Raw genomic sequence first — 19,372 nt, forward strand, 5'->3', positions numbered from 1 at the left:
CTCCTTTATGTCTTTTACACACCCGAAGACCTACCTTTGAGCACAGCCAACTCATCATCACCCACTCTCAGTCCCCATTATTACATGGTTGGCCTTTACAGAGTCATACAGCACAGAAACAGATCCTTTGGTCCAACCATCTATCCCAACCAGGTGCCCCAAACTAAACTAGTCCCCACTTGCCTGCATTTGGCCCACATCCCTCTAAACTTTTCATATTCACATATCTGTCGAAATGTCTTTTAAATTGTGTAACTGTATCTACCACTTTCTCGTAGTTCATTCCACATATACACCACTGTGTGAAAAAGTTGCCCCTCATGTCCCTTTTAAATTTTTCCCCTCTCACCTTAAAGATATGCCCTCCAGTTGTGGTCTCCCCTATTCACCTTGTCTACGCCCCTCATGATTTTATAAACCTCTAAGGTCATCCCTCAACCTCCCACACTCCAGGGGAAAAAGAAAATGTTGCCTACTCTTTTTTTCCCCCTCTCTGTAGTCTTCATCTCCTATCTACTCACTCCTTCTCAAATCCCACACCCTGCCAACAATAACTCTTTCCTCGATGATAATTGATTCTGAAAAAGGGCTACTGGACTGGAAATGTTAACTGTTTCTCTCTTCGCAGATGTAGCCAGACCTGCTGAGTTTCTCCAGCAATTTATTTTCGTTGCCGATGTCAAGCAGCTGCAGTTCTGTTTTATTTTAGTGGTTTCAGTTGTCTACCTTTGCCCCTTTACACACAACTCCATTCCAATTAATATTGTACAGCATGTTATTTACAAAAAAAAGTTACCACGATTTAAACAAATATATGACCTTGAAGAGAACATGGAGTTTTAAAACAAATCAAACTACTTTTCCAGATAGCATCTACTCCAGGTTACTTACAGAATAGAGCTGGTTAAGCGAGACCATTGTTCACACACACAAACTAATCTCACAGAGAAGGGCAGTCAGGGATGGAGACACCATGCCTTAATAACCTGGTGGGAATTTTTTTTAAGGGGGTTACCAGGTTGAGGGATGAAGGCAATTAATATCATTTACTTGGACTGTTAGGTAGTTTTTGATGAGGCTGCTGTAATATAGGCCGCCATACAAGCTGTGCATCAAGGTCCTTCCTATCAAAGGTACATTGAAAGAAAACAAATCTTTTGAGAAGATCTTGCAGCCCTGTACAAACCAGCAGGAATGAGTTCAGAATATCCAAAATATTAATACTCTTCTTTTGAACTCAATTTTGTTTCTTTGCCTCTGACATTTAAACTAAATACACTATTATCACGTAGGAAATTTCCAACACTGATCTCAAATTTTACAGTTATACATCTGAAAACAGCAAAATATACAGTTTTTTTAAAAAGTTCAGTCAGGTGATGCACATGCTGCTTGCTGGGCTGACATTTATTACCCATCCTAGTTGTCCTGGAGAAGGCAGTAGTGAGCTACCTTCTTGTCCTGGATGGTGCTGGGCTTCTTGAGCATTGCTGGAGCTTCACATCTCCAGGCAACTGGAGTGTATCTTGTCAGATTCTTGACTTAGAACATAGAACAATATAGCGTAGAACAGGCCCTTCGGCCCTCGATGCTGCGCTGACCTGTGAACTATTCTCAGCTTGTCCCCCTACACTATCCCATCATCATCCATGTGCTTATCTAAGGATTGTTTAAATCTCCCTAATGTGGCTGAGTTGACTACATTAACAGGTAGGGCATTCCACGCCCTTACCACTCTCTGCGTAAAGAACCTGTCTCTGACATCTGTCTTAAATCTACCACCCCTCAATTTGTAGTTATGCCCTCTCGTTCACGCTAATGTCATCATCCTAGGACAAAGACTTTCACTGTCTACCCTATCTAATCCTCTGATCATCTTGTATGTCTCTATCAAATCCCCTCTTCGCCTTCTTCTTGCCAATGAGAACAGTTTCAAGTCTCTCAGCCTTTCCTCATAAACCTTCCCTCCAGACCAGGCAACATTCTGGTAAATCTCCTCTGCACCTTTTTCAATGCTTCCACATCCTTCCCAAAATATGGGGACCTGAACTGTACACAGTATTCCAAATATGGCCGCACCAGTGTTTTGTATGGTTGCAGCATGATATTGCAGCTCCGGAACGCAATCCCTCGACCAATGAAACCTAACAAACCGTATGCCTTCTTAACAGCACTATCCACCTGGGTGGCAACTTTCAGGCAGTGTACATGGACTACAAGATTCCTCTGCACATCCATACTACCAAGAATCTTTCCATTGACCTGGTACTCTGCCTTCCTGTTATTCTTCCCAAAGTGCATCACCTCACATTTAGCTGCATTGAACTCCATTTGCCATCTCTCAGCCCAATTCTGCAGTTTATCCAAGTCCCCATGCAACATTCCTCCACACTGTCCACTACTCCGACTTTAGTGCCATCTGCAAATTTACTAATCCATCCACCTATGCCTGTGTCTAAGTCATTTATAAAAATGACAAACAGCAGTGGTCCAAAACAGATCCTTGTGGCATATCACTAGTAACCAGACTCCAGGCTGAATATTTTTCATCAACCATCACCACTCGTTACCTTCTTTCAGAAAGCCAGTTTCTAATCCAAATTGCTAAATCACCCTCAATTCCATGCCTCTACATTTTCTCCAACAGCCTACCACGTGGAACCTTATCAAAGGCTTTATTGAAGTCCATGTATACCACGTCAACTGCCCTACACATCTATATGTTTGGTCACCTTCTCAAAAAACTCAATGAGGTTTGTGAAACACGACCTGCCCTTGACAAAACCATGTTGACTATCTGAAATCAAATTGTTGCTTGCTAGATGATTATACATTTTATCTCTTATAATCCTTTCCAAAACCTTTCCTACAACAGAAGGAAGGCTTACCGGTCTATAATTACCTGGGTCATCACTACTGTCCTTCTTGAACAAGGGCACATTTGCAATCCTCCAGTCCTGTAGATAATGACGACTCAAATATCAAAGCCAAAGGCTCTGCTATCTCCTCCCTAGCTTCCCAGAGAATCCTCGGATAAATCCCATCTGGCCCAGGGGACTTGTCTATTTCCACTCTTTCTAGAATTGATAACACCTGTTTGTAACTAACCTCAATCATTTCTAGTCTAATATCGTGTACCTCATCCTTCTCCTCAACAATATTCCCCTTTCCCGGAGTGAAAACCGATGAGAAATGTTCATTTAGCACCTCTCCGATCTCCACAGGGTCCACACTGAACTTCCCACTTCTGTCTTTGATTGGCCCTATTCCTACCCTAATCATTCTTTTACTCCTCACATACCGAGAGAAAGCTTTAGGGTTCTCCTTTATTCTATTTGCTAAAGACTGCTCATGTCCTCTCTTTGACCTCCTTAATTCTCTCTTTAAATCCTTCCTAGCTGATCTGTAACTCTCCATTGCCTCATCAACACATCAGCTTCGTTCTTCTACTTAACAAGAGATGCAATTTCTGTTGTAAACCACGGTTCCCTTACCTTATCACTTCCTCCCTGCCTGACAGGGACATGCCTATCAAGGACACGCAATATCTGCGCCTTAAACCAGCTCTACATTTCCATTGTCTGCATCCCTGCATTTTGCTACCCCATTCTATGCATCCTAATTCTTGGCCTAATCACATTATAATTGCCCTTGTCCCAGCGGTAACTCTTGACCTGTGGCATGTACCTATCCCTTTCCATCGCTAAACTAAACGTAACTGAATTATGGTCACTGTCTCCAAAGTGTTCACCTACAACTAAATTAAACACCTGGCGTGGTTCATTACCAAACACCAGATACAGTGTGGCCTCCCCTCTTGTCAGCCCTTCGACATACTGTGTCAGGAAACCCTCCTGTACACATTAAACAAAAACTGATCCATCTGTCGTACTGGACTTACAGCATTTCCAGTCAATGCTGGGGAAGTTAAAGTCCCCATAATGATCACCCTGCTCCTTTCACTCCTACCCAGGATAATTTTGCTAATCCTCTCTTCCACCTCCCTGGAACTCTGCGGAGGCCTATAAAAACTCCAAGCCGTGTGACCTCTCATCTACTGAGGTAGTGTGGGCTGAGGTTAGAAACAGGAGAGGAGTCTTCAAAAGTTCTCTCAGCCACCGTTATGCTATCCTTGACTAACAAGGCCACGCCTCCCCCTCTTTTACCACCTTGCCTGCTCTTAGTGAAAGATCTAAACCCTGGAACCTGCAACATCCATTCCTCATCGTGCTCTATCCATGTCTCCGAAATGGCCACAACATCGAAATCCCAGGTAACTATATATGCTGTAAGCTCACCTACCTGATTTTGGATACTTCTGACGTTGAAGTACACACACTTCAAACCACTTCACTGTCTGCCAGCACATTCCTCTGACCCTGAAATCATGTCCCTGTCCTTCCTACACTCATCCTCCTGTGCACCGTAACTACACCTCTGGTTCCCATCCCCCTGCTGAGCTAGTTTAAACCCACCCGAATAGCACCAGCCGGGATATTAGTACTCCTCTAGTTCAAGAGAAGACCGACCTGTTTGTACAAGTCCCACCTTCCCCAGAATAAGTCCCAATTTTCCAAGTACCTGAAACCCTCCCTCCTGCACCTTCCTTGCAGCCACGTGTTCAGCTGATATCTCCCCCTATTCCTTGCCTCACGTGGCACGGATAACAAACAGAGATGATAACTGTTTGTTCTAGCTCTCAGCTTCCACCCTAGCTCCCTGAAATCCTGCCTTACATCCCTATCCCTCTTTCTACCTATGTCATTGGTACCTACATGGACAACAACTTGAGGCTGGTCACCCTCTCCCTTCAGGACCCCAAAGATATGATCCGAGACATCACGGACCCTGGCACCTGGGAGGCAACTCACCAACCGCGAGTCTCGTTCGCTCCCAACAAACGTGCGCCTTATAGATTAGATTAGATTACATTACTTTACAGTGTGGAAACAGGCCCTTCGGCCCAACAAGTCCACACTGACCCGCTGAAGCACAACCCACCCATACCCCTACATTTACCCCTTACCTAACACTACGGGCAATTTAGCATGGCCAATTCACCTGACCTGCACATCTTTGGATTGTGGGAGGAAACCGGAGCATCTGGAGGAAACCCACGCAGACACGGGGAGAACGTGCAAACTCCACAGTGTCAGTCGCCTGAGGCGGGAACTGAACCCGGGTCTCCGGTGCTGTGAGGCAGCAGTGCTAACCACTGTGCCACCGTGCCGCCCACAAATGGTGGAGAGGCATTAGGGACACAAGAGGGAAGTTTTCACAGTATTCCTAGCCTCTGACTTTCCCTTGCAATTATAGTATTTATTTGGAAGGTCCAGTGAATGGAGCCCCCAGAATGTTAATGACGTATATTTTGTATTCTGCTATTTAGCACCCGAGAATTAGCTCAAAATAGGTCAAGTTTTAATGGTATTTCACCTTTAACTTACTACTTTAGGGAAAAGAAAGCACACAGCAATTTAGATTAGATTAGATTACATTACAGTGTGGAAACAGGCCCTTCGGCCCAACAAGTCCACACCGACCCGCCAAAGCGCAACCCACCCACACCGCTACATATACCCCTTACCTAACACTACGGGCAATTTAACATGGCCAATTCACCTAACCTGCACATCTTTGGATTGTGGGAGGAAACCGGAGCATCTGGAGGAAACCCACGCAGACACGGGGAGAATATGCAAACTCCACACAGTCAGTCGCCTGAGGCAGGAATTGAACTCGGTTCTCTGGCGCTGTGAGGCAGCAGTGCTAACCACTATGCCGCCCAATTTAAAAATGAACATTTTATCATCGGATTCTTCAATTTCAGAAATTATTCCTGGGCACATAGGCATAGTTAAGAACATGGTGTAGAACACAAAAGGACAAATCCCTGAGAAAGTTCCTTTAAGTGTCAAATTTTTAAGAATAAACATTTCCTATTAGGTTGCTTTACTCAAATATATTTTAACATTTTCAAGTAATGGTATTAACAACGTTAATAAGCCACTTGCATATCAGTCTATTTCATGTCACATTCAACTTTATAGAACACATTTCTCTATATCTTATAGTTTTAATGTGACTTAACATTTAACACATCTGCTTTGTTGCAAGTTATTTAACATGGATATCATGAGATACAAATAGAGCTCCAATCCCTTCATAAGAAATAATGAATTAGGAAAGACTGTTTTGTTCATTGTTACACTTTCTCCATTGCACCCAATCAGGCCAGACTAGCACATGTGTTCAGAGATGACAACCTTACTTGTTTGAAACTTTATTGCTGGAACAGCACAGCAGGTCAGGCAGCATCTAGGGAACAGAAGATTCGACGTTTCGGGCACATGCCCTTCTTCAGGAATGAGCAGAGTGTTCAGCAGGAGAAGATAAAAGGTAGGGAGGAGGGACTTGGAGGAGGGGCGTTGGAAATGTGATAGGTGGAAAGAGGTCAAGGTGAGGGTGATAGGTCGGAGTAGGGTGGAGGCGGAGAGGTCAAGAAGAAGACTGCAGGTCAGGAAGGCGGTGCTGGGCTGGAGGGATTCGGCTGAGACAAGGTGGGGGGAGGGGGGATGAAGAAACTGGTGAAGTCCAAGTTCATCCCCTGTGGTTGGAGGGTTCCCAGTCGGAAGATAAGACGCTCCTCCTCCGACCGTCGCGTTGTTGTGGTTTGGCGGTGGATGAGTCCAATGACCTGCATATTCTCGGTGGAGTGGGAGGGGGAGTTGAAATGCTGTGCTACAGGGTGATTGGGTTGGTTCGTCCGGGTGGCCCAGAGGTGCTCTCTGAATCGCTCCGCAAGTAGGCGGCCTGTCTCCCCAATATAGAGGAGGCCACACCGGCTGCAGCGGATGCAGTAGATAATGTGGGTGGAGGTGCAGGTGAATCTGTGGCGGATATGGAAGTTTCCTTTGGGGCCTTGGAGAGAAGTGAGGGGGGAGGTGTGGGCGCAAGTGTTGCACCTCCTGCGGTTGCAAGGGAAGGTGCCGGGAGTGGAGGTTGGGTTGGTGGGGGGTATGGATCTGACAAGGGAGTCGCGGAGGGAGTGGTCTCTACGGAAAGCCGATAGAGGAGGGGAGGGAAATATACCCTTGGTGGTGGGGTCCGTTTGGAGGTGGCGGAAGTGACGGCGGATGATGCGCTGTACATGGAGATTGGTGGGGTGGTAGGTGAGGACCAGTGGGGTTCTGTCCTGGTGGTGGTTGGAGGGGCGGGGCTCAAGGGCGGAGGAGCGGGAAGTGGAGGAGATGCGGTGGAGGGCATCGTCGATCACGTCGGGGGGGAAATTGCGGTCCTTGAAGAAGGAGGCCATCTGTGTTGTGCGTATTTTGAACTGGTCCTCCTGGGAGCAGATGCGGCGGAGACGAAGGAATTGGGAGAATGGGATGGCGTTTTTACAGGGGGCGGGGTGGGAGGAGGTGTAGTCCAGGTAGCTGTGGGAGTCGGTCGGTTTGTAGTAGATGTCCGTGTTGATTCGGTCGTCTGAGATAGAAACAGAAAGGTCTAGGAAGGGGAGGGAGGAGTCCGAGACTGTCCAGGTGAATTTGAGGTCGGGGTGGAAGGTGTTAGTGTAGTTGGATGAACTGTTCTTGTTTACCCATTATTCAATGTTTCTAAACTGACCTGCTCTTTGACATGGTTCAGGTCACAGTGAAGAGTAAACATGTTTGTGTTCGAGACGGATGATTCTAAAACAGATTTTTCGGGCTATAAATGAGAGTCTTTCCTGTTGTAGTATAATCACTTCCAATATTTTCATTTCACTAAGTATTGACTCCGCCCTCACCATAGCTGTAGTCCCCCTGTAGCAACTTTAAATGTTTGGACACTTAATACAAGCAATAATGGCTAAATGAAATTCTTATCTTAAATTTTCCTTCAAAGGAAAGGACCATGGCAAGAATTAGTAGTAGACGCCTTCCTAACTTGATTGGAAAACACTAGCAGACTGACCAGATAGGCCACGTTTTTGTCAACCAGGCTAACCCAAGTACTAGGAATTTGTATTACAATTTGTATATACAAGCAGACTTCCACCTCAACAATGTCAAACAGACAAGAGATTGGGGGGTTAATCATAAGGAACCGCAAAATCTACCCCCTACAAGCTACATCAGCAAACAACCTTCATAATGCATGACAACCAATAGTTACAACAAAGGAACCTGGGAATCATAAAAAGATGTTAATTCCTATTTAAAAAATTACAATTTCCAAATAGAAGACAAATTAATGTGAAGTTTCTAGAAATGTAATTACAGGGTTGCTTTCATACAAAAATGACAAGAAAAATACCATTCAACAACAGCACAGCAGCATTATTGACCTATTTGATGCTGTATCGCAGTGGTTTGACACAATAACAGGTAACAATGCTAAAACCTTGGAGCTATGGAATGTCCTATCGACCACCCTCACTCCCCCAGACCTCCACAAGAGCTTGGCTGCACATAATAGCAGCATTCTTTTAACATTTCTAACCAGATTGAAACAGTGCCAGAGAGTGAGCGTGCCTCGGCATTCTTGAAATTAAATTTCAAAGAGTATTATGAAACTAATGGTTGCTTTCAGATCCTTATATGCAGGCCAGCATCGTCATCAGCAGTAGAAACTACTCATTATATGGGTTGTACTAAATCTTTGAGTTGTCATGTGGAAATCTATTACCCAAATTATTATGCAGCATAAATGTGATGTAAAAAACCAAACTAGATCGAAATCTTATATGTGACTAATGTATATATTGTGCAATGTGACATTATTAATAGCTGTATGATAACAAAGACCACAGAGTGCAAACATCACAACACTTAGTTCCAGAGAAAATATGTAAAATCAATGTTTTCTGCAAAGCAAAATTTGGGTTTGAAAAGCAGAAAGAGGTGCATTTTTTTCAGGTCAGAAAGGAGACTTAACACTGCATATTTCAGAATTACTGTCGATAAAAGACTGAAAGAATGGAATAGAAGAATTAATATAGAGAGCCTCAGCAAGGGTGTGGGGAGTAATAGTGGACTTCAGCATTTTGATTTCTGGGTAATACCACAAGGTGATTTTAAAAAAGCTGACAAATTAATGAGATACTAAAACAGCACAATAGATCAACAACAACTGGCATGCTGCAGTACCTTTAACATAGAAGAACACTCCAAGCACATTCAGAGAGGTTAGTTCGACAAGAACAAGCACCCAGATAATAGGACAGATGGCTAAAAAGGCTTAGGGAAAGAGTGGGGTTTTAAGAAGGATATTAAACAGGTCGATGAGGTGTTTCCCAAGCTTAGGGCCATATGACTAAACACTAGCAGCATTGGAAAGATAGTCCTTAGCATCAGATTTTCAAGAATTCAGAGTGTAGCAACGTGGGTTGGGAATACTGAATAGTTGTGGCAATAAGGGAGAATACTGGGAGGAGAGTCGATGGGTAGGAGAGGGGGTTGGGCTGCCACCAAGAAAACACTTGCTATCATGACAGCAGCTAAACGTGAGGTGATGCACTTTGGGAAAAATAACAGGATGGCAAATTACTTGGTCAATGGAAAGATTCTTGGTGGTGTGGATGTGCAGAGGGATCTTGGAGTCCATGTGCATAGATCCCTGAAAGTTGCCACCCAGGTGGATAGTGCTGTTAAGAAGGCATACGGTGTTAGGTTTCATTGGCAGAGGGATTGCGTTCCGGAACCACAATATCATGCTGCAACTATACAAAACGCTGGTGCGGCCACACTTGGAATATTGTGTACAGTTCTGGTCGCCCCATTACAGAAAGGATGTGGAAGCATTGGAAAAGGTGCAGAGGAGATTTACCAGGATATTGCCTGGCCTGGAAGGAAGGTCTTGAGGAAAGTGGAGAGACTTGGGACTTTTCTCATTGGAAAGACTGCGGCTATGGGGGGATTTGATAGAGACATACAAGATGATCAGAGGATTAGATAGGGTAGACAGAGAAAGACTTTTTCCGAGGATGATGACATCAGCTTGCATGAGAGGGCATAACTACAAACCGAGGGGTGATAGATTTAAGACAGATGTCAGAGGCAAGTTCTTTACGCAGAGAGTGGTAAGGGCGTGGAATGCCCTACCTGTTAAGGTAGTCAACTCAGCCACATTAGGGAGATTTAAACAATCCTTAGATAAGCACATGGATGATTTTGGGATAGTGTAGGGGGAACAAGCTGAGAATAGTTCACAGGTCAGCGCAACATCGAGGACCAAAGGGCCTGTTCTGCGCTGTATTGTTCTATGACCTGGAAACAGTCTATAATATCTGAAAAGGTCAGTGGTAATTGGAGGGTCTATCTCTTGAGGCAGGTGAAAGTGGAAAGACTGCGTAGGAAGGTAAATAACTCAGCGCTCTCAAAAGATTAAAAAGGAAAAGATTTGCCTGGCATGAAGTTAGGGATGCCTTGGTTATTTAAAGCTTAGACAATTTTTCCTGTCTATGTAAAATTCAGGTTACTCCAATCTAGCCTCAAAAATGGTGTTTAGGGTCAGCATTCTGGGTCTTCTCTGTATTGTTGCCCTCAATGAGTCACAACAACTAGAATGGTTCCATTAGACTCATTATCCATAATTTCGCAAATACAAAGGAAAAACATCAAGTTATCCATCTCCTAAGCTCTATCCTATGTGCGCTGCATGAATATTTGGTAAAGCCAAAGGGCTTCACTTCTAATTTAATAACCCCCATCTCACTGTGGTCTAATATTCCTGTTTATGCTCAAATGGAGAGTGTGCAGACAATGAGCCTTTCTTTGGAGGGATGGGGGGCTAATGGGAAGAATGGAGTGATGGAATTTAATGAGAAGATGATTAGTGTGGAACCATACTAATCAGAAAAGGTACCTTTAAGTGAAGGAGATAGAAATGTGAGGAAGCTAATGCCTGCACCAGTACTAAAGAGTACTGAATGTAATGAACTCACGGGATATTGAATATTCAATTTCGAAAACTATTCTGTGTCACAATCTGTTGGCATGGTCCTCCTGTTAATTTAAGCCATTAATTGTTTAATCTGCATATGGATCTACTATAAACAGCATGTTTGAGAGTTAACACTTTAAAAATCTAAAAAAGTGGTCTTGTACATAAGATGTATGACTGTGTACATGGGAGTCAGTCAACATTAGAAAGGGTGATCACTTCAAAGCTTTACACATGTTGATAGACAGCTTTTTTTACACAAATGAAAATAATGAGTAGCAACATTTGTCATCCTTTTTCAATGGAGGTCATACATTTAAACCATATGGAACTCCAGATAATTCTCCAAATCATAAATAATGCTGAAGTATTAGAAACTTTGGCAAACTATTTCCCAAGATTAGGGCTTATTTCACCCAGAGCACGAATCAATTTTTTCTAACGGGAAAACCTGCCCAGTTAAAATAAAAATTAAGTATACCCCCAGAGATCAAAACCACATGACCAATCTCTTTTGGGGAGGGGGGAGCTCACTGCTGGCTGGACAGCGAGCAAGGTTCTGCTACCTTCCTCAGGATGGTTTTCTGGACAGCAGTGGATCTTCTCCAGGATCAAAGTGCTCAGGGGCAGAAATTCACCCTGTAGTACAGCTGGAAAGTCACAAGCAACACTGAAATCACAGCCGCAAAGGCTTTCAAAAAAATATTTTCCACATTTGGATTGTGGACTCAAAAGAGAAAATCAAATTTTTGAACAAAAATCACGGATTGTTAAAGGATTACTGAAATAACACCAGAGGTTGGTATCAGTTGTCAAGTCACCCTTTATTCACACCTGGAGAGTCCTTGCCACTGAACCAGCTTCCTCAGATTCTGGATCAGTGGTGCTGGAAGAGCACAGCAATTCAGACAGCATCTGAGGACAGGCTTCCTCAGAGCCAGCTCTCAGTGAACAGCACCTCTGACATTCCTGTTTATATCGGTCATCCAGGGTTCCCTGACTGGGCTGTCAATCTGGTTCAATCAGAACTCATTCTATGAGGTCCAATCTGACCTCGTTACAATCACTACATCCCTCCTCCTCCAAGTCTGGGGACAAAGGCTGGGTTTTTTTTGTAGCTCCTCCTGAAACATTTCGGCACTGCGTCAGGTTCCTCCAGCTGTCTCTAATATGAGCAGCATGTAACGTGCAGTATTTTGCGTCTTATGCTTGCAGTAGCTCAGAAAAAATTTCCTTTTAGGCAGCATAGGCATTGAGGTAGTGACACCCGTGTGTCAATCTCAGATTCAGAGGTACTTCCAACGCTTTACAGAGAGGGAGAACCCACAAGTTCCAGACCTGTTAGAAAGGCTGTCAAGGAGCCAGGCATGTTTCATTCCCTCACCGTTTGCGACTTTGCAGCTTTCATTTGTTCCACGTGTTTGTTCAGGCTCATCGCATCTACCCTAGCTTTGTGTGTCACCAGACCCAATCTCGTGTTGACCATACCTCTTACCCATGCAGGGCCATTCCCTTGATTCCTACACTAAACTTTATCCCATGAAGTAAACGGTCTCCCTTGCTGGGCAGAGTATTGTCTGTGGCATTGTCAGTCCTGATGCCATTTCACCCTCAGCCCCAGTTCTAGCATGATCAGTGGCACAGTGGTTAGCACTGCTGCCTCTCAGCGCCAGACATGCGGGTTCAATTCCCGCCTTAGGCAACTGTCCGTGTGGAGTTTGCACATTCGCCCCATGTCTGCGTGGGTTTCCTCCGGGTGCTCTGGTTTCCTCCCACAGTCCAAAAAAAAATGTGCAGGTTGGGTGAATTGACCCTGCTAAATTGCCCGTAGTGTTAGGTGAAGGGGTAAATGTAGGGGAATGGGTCTGGGTGGTTGCTCTTCGGCGGGTTAGTGTGGACTTGTTGGGCCGACGGACCTGCTTCCACACCATAAGTAATCTAATCCTTTTTAAAAAAAAATCTAACAATTGATTGGACTTCTGGACATGAGACAAAAAAAAAAGACTTCTGGGGCGGCATGGTGGCTCAGTGGTTAGCACTGCTGCCTCACACCACCAGAGACCCGGGTTGATCCCAGCCTTGGGGGACTGTCTGTGTGGAGTTTGCACATTCTCCCAGTGTCTGCATGGGTTTCCTCCGGGTGCTCCACAGTCCAAAGATGTGGAGGTCAGGTGAATTGGCCATGCTAAATTGCCCACAGTGTTAGGTGCATTACTCAGAGGGAAACGGATCTGGGTATGAGCGGGTTACTCTTTGGAGGGTAAGTGTGGATTGTTGGGCCGAAGGACCTGTTTCCACACTGGAGGGAATCTAATTCTAAAAAATTTAACCTGATGTGGAGTCGCCTCCCCATTAGCAACTCCACTGGAGCTGTCCCTGTAGCTGCATGTGGGGTGGTCCTCTTATCAAATAGGAACCGGGACAGTTTGGTATCTAATAAAGGTGTTCTTCAAGCCTGCCTTTTATGGAGGTAAATTTATAAAATCAACAGACCACAAACCCCTGCTGGGTCTACTTAGAGGACAAGGCAGTGCTGCCCATAGCTTCAGGTTGAATTCAGCAGTGGGCTCTAATACTAAGTGCATGTAATTACGAGTTGGAACACCATCCAGGAGGCCAATTAGCAAATGTGGATGCATTGAGCAGCCTCCCATTGGCTGCTCTTTCTGCCAGACTATTGGATGATGGATAGTATGGAGCTGTCTTTATATGTTGAATACCTTTCGACTTTAGGAAATACTCAAAAACCCTACTGGAAAACAATGGCCTGTTATCTGTGATCAACACTTCTGGGAGTCTGCGTATTGCAAAAGACGTGTGTAGTTTTTCTATTGCTGTCCCTATGTTTGACGAATGAACTCTGTGCATGTCCAGCCACTTGTGGGCATCCCACAATGACTAAGAACATGGAGCTCATGAAAGAACCGACATAGTTGATGTCTAACCAAGTCTAGGGTTTACCCACTCCAACCTCTCACCCTCGGAACGCACAGCCCTCCACTCCCTCCGTTCCAACCCCAACCTCACCATCAAACCAGCTGACAAGGGAGGCGCAGTAGTAGTTTGGCGCACCGACCTCTACACCGCTGAGGCCAAACGCCAGCTCGCAGATACCTCCTCCTACTGCCCCCTTGACCATGACCCCACCCCCCACCACCAAACCATCATCTCCCAGACCATCCATAACCTCATCACCTCAGGGGACCTCCCATCCACCGCCTCCAACCTCATAGTACCACAACCCCGCACCGCCCGTTTCTACCTCCTGCCCAAAATCCACAAACCTGACTGCCCCGGACGACCCATCGTCTCAGCCTGCTCCTGCCCCACCGAACTCGTCTCCGCATACCTTGACTCCGTCCTGTCCCCATTAGTCCAAGAACTCCCCACCTACATCCGTGACACCACCCACGCCCTCCACCTCCTCCAGGATTTCCGCTTCCCCGGTCCCCAACGCCTCATCTTCACCATGGACATCCAGTCCCTGTACACCTCCATCCCCCATCACGAAGGACTCAAAGCCCTCCGCTTCTTCCTTTCCCGCCGTACCACCCAGTACCCTTCCACCGACACCCTCCTTCGACTGACTGAACTGGTCCTCACCCTGAACAACTTTTCTTTCCAATCCTCCCACTTTCTCCAAACAAAAGGAGTAGCCATGGGCACCCGCATGGGCCCCAGCTATGCCTGCCTCTTCGTAGGATATGTGGAACAATCCATCTTCCGCAACTACACTGGCCCCACCCCCATCTTTTCCTCCGCTACATTGATGACTGTATCGGCGCTACCTCGTGCTCCCACGAGGAGGTTGAACAGTTCATCCACTACACTAACACCTTCCACCCCGACCTCAAATTCACCTGGACAGTCTCGGACTCCTCCCTCCCCTTCCTAGACCTTTCTGTTTCTATCTCAGACGACCGAATCAACACGGACATCTATTACAAACCGACCGACTCCCACAGCTACCTGGACTACACCTCCTCCCACCCCGCCCCCTGTAAAAACGCCATCCCATTCTCCCAATTCCTTCGTCTCCGCCGCATCTGCTCCCAGGAGGACCAGTTCAAAATACGCACAACACAGACGGCCTCCTTCTTCAAGGACCGCAATTTCCCCCCCGACGTGATCGACGATGCCCTCCACCGCATCTCCTCCACTTCCCGCTCCTCCGCCCTTAAGCCCCGCCCCTCCAACCGCCACCAGGACAGAACCCCACTGGTCCTCACCTACCACCCCACCAATCTCCATGTACAGCGCATCATCCGCCGTCACTTCCGCCACCTCCAAACGGACCCCACCACCAAGGATATATTTCCCTCCCCTCCTCTATCAGCTTTCCGTAGAGACCACTCCCTCCGCGACTCCCTTGTCAGATCCATACCCCCCACCAACCCAACCTCCACTCCCGGCACCTTTCCTTGCAACCGCAGGAGGTGCAACACTTGCGCCCACACCTCCCCCCTCACTTCTCTCCAAGGCCCCAAAGGAAACTTCCATATCCGCCACAGATTCACCTGCACCTCCACCCACATTATCTACTGCATCCGCTGCAGCCGGTGTGGCCTCCTCTATATTGGGGAGACAGGCCGCCTACTTGCGGAGCGATTCAGAGAGCACCTCTGGGCCACCCGGACGAACCAACCCAATCACCCTGTAGCACAGCATTTCAACTCCCCCTCCCACTCCACCGAGGATATGCAGGTCATTGGACTCATCCACCGCCAAACCACAACAACGCGACGGTCGGAGGAGGAGCGTCTTATCTTCCGACTGGGAACCCTCCAACCACAGGGGATGAACTTGGACTTCACCAGTTTCTTCATCCCCCCTCCCCCCACCTTGTCTCAGCCGAATCCCTCCAGCCCGGCACCGCCTTCCTGACCTGCAGTCTTCTTCTTGACCTCTCCGCCTCCACCCTACTCCGACCTATCACCTTCACCTTGACCTCTTTCCACCTATCACATTTCCAACGCCCCTCCTCCAAGTCCGTCCTCCCTACCTTTTATCTTCTCCTGCTGAACACTCTCTGCTCATTCCTGAAGAAGGGCATGTGCCCGAAACGTCGAATCTTCTGTTCCCTAGATGCTGCCTGACCTGCTGTGCTGTTCCAGCAATAAAGTTTCAGCTTTGATCTCCAGCGTCTGCAGACCTCACTTTCTCCTCTAGGGTTTACCTGGCCATTCCCACGAATGTGGTGGAGCTGCTGGAGGCATTTTTTTATCCTTTTTGGCTGTCTGGGCACAGCCCTACCAATGTGGCTATGTCTACATCCAATCCTAGCCACCAGACATTACTTCTCACTAACATCTTCATTCTGAAAACCCCTGGAAGACCCTGGTGGAATTCAGTCAATATCTTGCTTTTACTTGGGACAATCACTCTTGCTCCCCATAATAATATGCCGTTCTCTACTGTGATCTGGACTCTCCAGGTCCAAAATGGTTACAATTCGGGTTGTCACAACTCTTTGATTTCCCCAATCAGCACTAGCTGTTTCAGTTTTGCCAGGACTGGATCCTTCTACATCCAAAGTCTGATTTTGTCAGCGGTGACTGAAAGTATGTCCAGACAATTTAAAACCATTATGGAATCTTCCAGTGGCAGTACCACTGGTGGTGTACCTGCCAGTGGGAGGCTGCTCAATGCATCCTCATTTGCTAATTGGCCTCCTGGATGGTGTTCCAACTTGTAATTACATGCACTTAGTATTGGAGCCCACTGCTGAATCTGACCTGAAGCTATGGGCAGCACTGCCTTGTCCTCTTAAAGTAGGCCCAGTAGGGGTCTGTGGTCCATTATTATTATAAATTTACCTCCATAAAAAGGTATTGGTGGAACTTGTTGACTCCAAATATGACGGTTAAAACCTTCCTCTTGCTCTGGGCATATTTACGCTCTGCACTTGCCAAAGTCCTGGATGCATATGCTATAAAGCATTCCTCTCCACTAGACCAATGAGTTAATACTACCCCAGTGCTGTGCAGGGAGACATCATTTGTCAACACCAGATCTTGTTTGGGATTATAGTGTGCCAACACACCTTTGAGGATGGATAGCTATTTCATCACTTCCTTAAAAGCTATGGCTTGGCTATGAGTTGATGCAAAGTGGCCAGGATGGAGGCCAGATTATGTATGAACTTTCTGTAATAGTTCACCAGCTCAAGGAAAGACCTAAGCTCCGGTACAGACGCAAGAGCCAGGGCACCTTTGGTTGCCTTCACTTTATCTTCCAACCAGGTATAACCCGGTCTTGTCAAATCTGTAGCCCAAGTAGGTCACTTGGGGTGCCTGGAACATATAATTTTCCCCTCAGAGGCATACGCCCACCTCGGAAAAACAAAGGACTAGATTAGATTCCCTACAGTGTGGAAACAGGCCCTTTGGCCCAACAAGTCTATACCGACCCTCCGAAGAGTAACCCACCCAGACCCATTTCCCTCTGACTAATGCACCTATCACTACAGGCAATTTAGTGGGGCCAATTCACCTAACCTGCACATCTTTGGATTGTGGGAGGAAACCGGAGCACGCAGAGAAAACCCACACAGACACGGGGAGAATGTGCAAACTCCACACAGACAGTCGCCCGAGGCGGGAATCGAACCGAGGTCCCTGGTGCTATAAGGCAGCATTGCTAACCACTGAGCCACCATGCCGCCAAAGTTCTATGTCCAAGTTCTTGCAGTGCTCCTTATTTGTCTTCCCTGTTATTAGCACATCATCTAGATAAGTGGTGACCTGGGGTCGACCTTGTAAAACGTTATCCATCTTCTGCTGAAATATTGTACATGGATGGAAATGTGTTGCTGGAAAAGCGCAGCAGGTCAGGCAGCATCTAGGGAACAGGAGAATCGACGTTTCGGGCATTAGCCCTTCAGGAAGTCCTTCTTCAGGAAATATTGTACAAGCTGACAATACTCAAATGGCAATCTCATGTATTGGTACAAATCCTATGGTAAGAGCCAGTCTAAGTGAATCCTTTTCAACCAATTTTGCCCCATCGAGACTTCCAATACAATCAGTGGTAACTATACCAGCTGCTCCTCACAACAGACCAAAATCAAAGTTGTACCCTTAATCTGCAAAGGTTCCCTGGTACAGGTTCTCAGTCTAGTCAAGGTCTTATACAAACTGAAGGGTTGGAGTCCAGAGTGACTTTTGTGAGAAACTGGTTCTGCAATCATTGATACAGCCGCACCAGTATCAACCTCCATCAGAACCGGGTGACCATTTAACCAGACATTTATTTTGGTTGGTTCTGATATGGATGTTGCTAAGCAATTTAACTGTTCCAAACCAGATGTAGCTGGACTTTCCAGGGTGCACACTTTCCTGGATACCGGCCTATGGAGTTCTCTAACTCATTTTAAGTATACTGGGACTCTTTGCTGTCTCAAGTCCTGCAGCAACTACAATGGCTTGTTGGCAAACCCTAAGAAGATTTTAACCATTTAGTGAGGCTTGGCTTTGTTTTGGGGTTTTGCTGTGTGTTGACCTAGAGTCCGTCTGTTCAGGGTATGCCCTGAGTGAGGCTATGCAATTACCTTCACTCAAGTTGTGTTCCCCAAGTTCAGTCGGATTGGCGAGGGTGCCTGCTTCGGAATACCCTGAAAATCACATGCTCCACTTATCACATTTTTCAATGACAAAGCTTGAAGTCCAGTTGGGCTTCAGCTAGTAGGTGCTTTTGCATGGTTACATTATTAATCCCACATACCAAATAATGTCTCAGCATCTCATTATAGGTTAAACCAAAGTCACATGCCTCTGCCAGCCATTTTGACCTAGTCAAAATTCCCCAAACAGATTCCCCAGTTCTCCAATTGCCAAATAAAATTGATAGTGTCTCAGAATTAGAGGCGGCTTGGGTTTTTTTAATTTTGCTTAACTATATCTGCCAACTCTTGAAAGATTTTAGTATCTTCTGCCTCAGGGAAGGTTATGCTCCCAATAACTGAAAAGTGTGCAGGCCCACACACTGTCAGGAAAACCACACACTGTCAGGAAAACTACTTGCTGCTTTTTATCTGCCCCAATGTCATTTGCCCAGAAAAAATAGCGCATTCTTTCCACATACTGGACCCAGTCTTTGATGGCAGGGTCTAACTTTCCAAAGAAGGGCATGATGCCAGAAATGCTTACCTCAACTCAAAACCAACAACTGCAAATTTCTTCTGGAATGTGCTTTTCTCTCCTCATAACGCCACAGAGGCCAGTATCCCATCACCAAGTGACCCTTTATTTAAATGTGGCGAGTCTTTGACACTGATCCAGCTCCCTCAGAGACAGCGCTCAGATAAAGAGAGGAATGACAGGCATCCTGTTCACACTGTCAGTCAAGGCTTGCTGATTGGGGCTGTTAATCTGGTCCAATTAGTGAACTCACATTTTATGAGGTCCACCTGACTAACCTTGTTACAATCACAATCACTGGAGTTTTT

The 19,372-nt window shown here is 46.1% G+C and overlaps 1 protein-coding gene across 9 annotated transcripts in view; it reads right to left on the bottom strand.

The window, feature by feature from the left end:
• ncoa2 (nuclear receptor coactivator 2) overlaps positions 1 to 19,372 on the bottom strand; it is a 309,391-nt gene that overhangs the window by 53,503 nt on the left and 236,516 nt on the right. The gene's annotated exons all lie outside the window — the stretch shown is intronic.

The sequence above is a fragment of the Chiloscyllium plagiosum genome, unplaced genomic scaffold, assembly GCF_037043375.1.
Source record: "Chiloscyllium plagiosum isolate Xiang-an unplaced genomic scaffold, Cpla_swu_hap1 HiC_scaffold_4, whole genome shotgun sequence".
NCBI lineage: Eukaryota > Metazoa > Chordata > Chondrichthyes > Orectolobiformes > Hemiscylliidae > Chiloscyllium > Chiloscyllium plagiosum.